The 5,000-nt window shown below is 43.9% G+C and overlaps 1 protein-coding gene across 1 annotated transcript in view; it reads right to left on the minus strand.

Moving 5' to 3' along the window:
* The window catches only part of LOC138851487 (arrestin domain-containing protein 2-like), a 108,861-nt gene that overhangs the window by 58,282 nt on the left and 45,579 nt on the right, over nucleotides 1-5,000 (minus strand). The gene's annotated exons all lie outside the window — the stretch shown is intronic.

Genomic DNA, 5,000 nt, shown 5'->3' on the forward strand with positions numbered 1-5,000 from the left:
ACATCTTAGGAAATATGTCAACCTGGGCAGACTAAAGCACTTTGTCAGAAGGTACAAGGCACCGTGGGTGTCAAGACTGCCTATTCGTTGTTCTATTCTCCTCAACTCTTCCAGTTTCTTTCTGAGAATTGTGTCAATGGCATCGCTTCCCAGAGGTGCTCCAAGTAAGACATTATTTGTGGGGGCAATGACTGCTGCTCCTGGTAGATTTGATCTCACTGCATCTATCACTTGTTGACTGACTGAGATAATTTCACATTTGGATGAACTCAGGATGAGACCCATTTCTTGTCCCCGTGTTTTCACCTGTGTAAGATCATCTGGAAGGGACTCCTTTGTACCTGCTAGTGTGCCATCATCCAGGAACCAGATGTTTAGCTCACTGGTCAGTCTGTGATTTCCCTAACCGCTATACAGAAGAGAAATGGTGTTATATGATCCCCTTGCTGGACACCCTCTGATGATGTGATTTCATGCTCTTCAAACAGAAGCATTGATTCCTTGCTATATCCAGCTGAAACAAAAGGAAAGACACCAGGGAAATGTTCTTGTACAGCTGCTAATACAACGTCTCTTTTCAGGATATTAAATGCATTCTTAAGTCTAATTTTACCACCGCATTGTCCTCAGGCAGGTTGTTGATATACGCCCTTGTTGCATGAACCGCTGCTTCACTTCCTTGAGAGACCCCAAAACCAAGCTGGTTTGGTTGAAGCATCATGGCTGCCTCTGTGCGAATACTTCGGACAGCAGTTTTGGAAACGAGGCGGTGAAAAGTGTTGCCTACTGCAATTGGCCTAATTCCTTCATCCTTCTTTTTAAGTGCATAAAGTGTTGCACCAAAAAAGAAAGGTTTAATTTCGTCAGAAATCAGACCAGCCAAGGAATTGTTGACGAACCTTGTGATCTCTGAAAGCAATGTCTCTGCAATTTCCCCGATAACTGGATTAACCATTTCCTTTAAATGCCGTGGCCTTATTCCAGTGTAACCCACAGCAGAGCCGGACGGGTATGACATTATTGCTTTGTAAATGTCTGAGTCTTCCACAATCAATGGTTCCACAGTGGGGACAGAGGTGTTGGAACTGTTGGTGCCACTGGTTTCCCTGGCAGGGTGCTTTCCTCTAAGTGCTTCCGCCGTGTCAGCATCCCTGGGGCAACTGTATCTTCACTGGTAATAATTCTGATTGCCTGCCCCCACTGTGTTGCCCTCTTCAATTTTCTTGCTCACCTGGACTCTGATTTTTTCACTGTCAGTGGAATCAGTCGGGGTTCTGCCTCTCCCATTTTTATATTGACAGGGAAGGCGAATTGGAGTTACCTGGAGTTTACCTGGAGAGAGTTCCGGGGGTCAACACCCCCGCGGCCCCGTCTGTGACCAGGCCTCCTGGTGGATCAGAGCCTGGTCAACCAGGTTGTTACTGCTGGCTGCACGCAAACCAACGTACGAGCCACAGCCCGGCTGGTCAGGAACCGACTTTAGGTGCTTGTCCAGTGCCAGCTTGAAGACTGCCAGGGGTCTGTTGGTAATCACCCTTATGTATGCTGGGAGGCAGTTGAACAGTCTCGGGCCCCTGACGCTTATTGTATGGTCTCTTAACGTGCTAGTGACACCCTTGCTTTTTATTGGGGGGATGTTGCATCGTCTGCCAAGTCTTTTGCTTTCGTAGTGAGTGATTTTCGTGTGCAAGTTCGGTACTAGTCCCTCTAGGATTTTCCAGGTGTATATATCTCTCCCTCCTGCGTTCCAGGGAATACAGGTTTAGGAACCTCAAGCGCTCCCAGTAATTGAGGTGTTTTATCTCCGTTATGCGCGCCGTGAAGGTTCTCTGTCCAGTTTCTAGGTCAGCAATTTCACCTGCCTTGAAAGGTGCTGTTAGTATGCAGCAATATTCCAGCCTAGATAGAACAAGTGACCTGAAGAGTGTCATCATGGGCTTGGCCTCCCTAGTTTTGAAGGTTCTCATTATCCATCCTGTCATTTTTCTAGCAGATGCGATTGATACAATGTTATGGTCCTTGAAGGTGAGATCCTCCGACATGATAACTCCCAGGTCTTTGACGTTGGTGTTTCGTTCTATTTTGTGGCCAGAATTTGTTTTGTACTCTGATGAAGATTTAATTTCCTCGTGTTTACCATATCTGAGTAATTGAAATTTCTCATCGTTGAACTTCATATTGTTTTCTGCAGCCCACTGAAAGATTTGGTTGATGTCCGCCTGGAGCCTTGAAGTGTCTGCAATGGAAGACACTGTCATGCAGATTCGGGTGTCATCTGCAAAGGAAGACACGGTGCTTTGGCTGACATCCTTGTCTATGTCGGATATGAGGATGAGGAACAAGATGGGAGCGAGTACTGTGCCTTGTGGAACAGAGCTTTTCACCGTAGCTGCCTCGGACTTTACTCTGTTGACGACTACTCTCTGTGTTCTGTTAGTGAGGAAATTATAGATCCATCGACCGACTTTTCCTGTTATTCCTTTAGCACGCATTTGTGCGCTATTACGCCATGGTCACACTTGTCGAAGGCTTTTGCAAAGTCTGTATATATTACATCTGCATTCTTTTTGTCTTCTAGTGCATCTAGGACCTTGTCGTAGTGATCCAATAGTTGAGACAGACAGGAGCGACCTGTTCTAAACCCATGTTGCCCTGGGTTGTGTAACTGATGGGTTTCTAGATGGGTGGTGATCTTGCTTCTTAGGACCCTTTCAAAGATTTTTATGATATGGGATGTTAGTGCTATCGGTCTGTAGTTCTTTGCTGTTGCTTTACTGCCCCCTTTGTGGAGTGGGGCTATGTCTGTTGTTTTCAGTAACTGTGGGACGACCCCCGTGTCCATGCTCCCTCTCCATAGGATAGAAAAGGCTCGTGCTAGGGGCTTCATGCAGTTCTTGATGAACAGGAAGTTCCATGAGTCTGGCCCTGGGGCAGAGTGCATGGGCATGTCATTTATCGCCTGTTCGAAGTCATTTGGCATCAGGATAACATAGGATAGGCTTGTGTTAACCAAATTCTGTGGCTCTCTCATAAAGAAAATCATTTTGATCTTCGACTCTCAGTCTGGTTAGCGGCTTGCTAAAAACTGAGTCATATTGGGACTTGAGTAGCTCACTCATTTCCTTGCTGTCATCTGTGTAGGGCCCATCTTGTTTAAGTAGGGGCCCAATACTGGACGTTGTTCTCGATTTTGATTTGGCATAGGAGAAGAAATACTTTGGGTTTCTTTCGATTTCATTTATGGCTTTTAGTTCTTCCCGCGATTCCTGACTCCTATAAGATTCCTTTAGCTTAAGTTCGATGCTTGCTATTTCTCTGACCAGTGTCTCCCTACGCATTTCAGATATATTGACCTCTTTTAGCCGCTCTGTTATTCTTTCCCGTCGCCTGTAAAGGGAGCGCCTGTCTCTTTCTATTTTACATCTACTCCTCCTTTTTCTTAGAGGAATAAGCCTTGTGCATACATCGAGTGCCACCAAGTTAATCTGTTCTAGGCATAAGTTGGGGTCTGTGTTGCTTAGTATATCTTCCCAGCTTATATCGGTTAGGACTTGGTTTACTTGGTCCCACTTTATGTTTTTGTTATTGAAGTTGAATTTGGTGAATGCTCCCTCGTAACTAACCTCATTATGTCGGTCTGGGGCTCCACGCATACATGTCTGAACTTCAATTATGTTGTGATCTGAGTATATTGTTTTTGATATGGTGACATTTCTTATCAGATCATCATTTTTAGTGAATATGAGGTCTAGTGTATTCTCCAGTCTAGTAGGGTCTATTATTTGCTGGTTTAAATTGAATTTTGTGCAGAGATTTAAAAGCTCGTGTGAGTGTGAGTTTTCATCAGAGCTGCCTCCTGGTGTTATTACTGCAACAATATTATTTGCTATATTCCTCCATTTTAGGTGCCTTAAGTTGAAATTCCCCAGGAGCAAGATGTTTTGTGCAGGAGCTGGAAGATTTTCCAGACAGTGGTAAATTTTTAAAAGCTGTTCCTGGAATTGCTGGGATGTTGCATCCGGAGGCTTGTAGACTACCACTATCAGTTCTAGGAAAGTCTCTAAAAGATTTAATGATCATTGAGGCTAGCCTCTTTCCCCTTCTTTCCGGCACAGCTAAGCAGACATTGCCAAAAACTAGCAAGTTGTGCCATGCCTTGATGGTTGGTGGAACATTTACGAAAGGAGGTCTGTAAGTTTCCCAGCTGCGTGTGGACGGGCTGCTTTTGGAATATGTGTGAGTGTCCTGGTACCTGTTGCTTTAATTGCTTTCAGTATATTATCTGATAGGATGAGGTCTGTTGGAGTGGGTTCAGGTACCTTAAGTGTCTCTGGATCATCACTTTCCACAGGAGGACATCCTGAACCAGGGCAGCTACCATATTTGCGGAGGAAACCATTCGAGTTGAGACAACGAAGCTGTAAACACGCCCGACACTTGCCTCTCCTAGTATTGCCAGCAGTGCCATTTTCCTGGCTGCTTGCTTCGTGCTGACTGGCACCCATCTAGCTACGACATGCTAGGTGGGTATGGTGAACTTGTAATAATGTTGGTAGAATTACCGGCAATATGTAAAGTAAAAGAACACAAGTGCAACTAATATGACTTTTTATTGTGGCAACGTTTCGCTCTCCAGGAACGAAACAAAGGCCCTGGAGAGCGAAAGGTTGCCACAATAAAAATGTCACATTAGTTGCACTTGTGTCCTTTTACTTTACATGGTGAACTTGACCGTGGTGACCTGGTGGGGCTTGAGGGGTGACGCTGGGACTTGGGGAGGTGCAGGTGTTGGGTGGGGGTAGTCCGAGGAGAGGGCTGAGGGGAGTACACTACATATCGAATATATATATATATATATATATATATATATATATATATATATATATATATATATATATATATATATATATATATATATATATATATATATATATATGTATATATATATATATATATATATATATATATATATATATATATATATATATATATATATATAT

The sequence above is a fragment of the Cherax quadricarinatus genome, unplaced genomic scaffold (genome assembly GCF_038502225.1).
Source record: "Cherax quadricarinatus isolate ZL_2023a unplaced genomic scaffold, ASM3850222v1 Contig772, whole genome shotgun sequence".
Lineage (NCBI taxonomy): Eukaryota > Metazoa > Arthropoda > Malacostraca > Decapoda > Parastacidae > Cherax > Cherax quadricarinatus.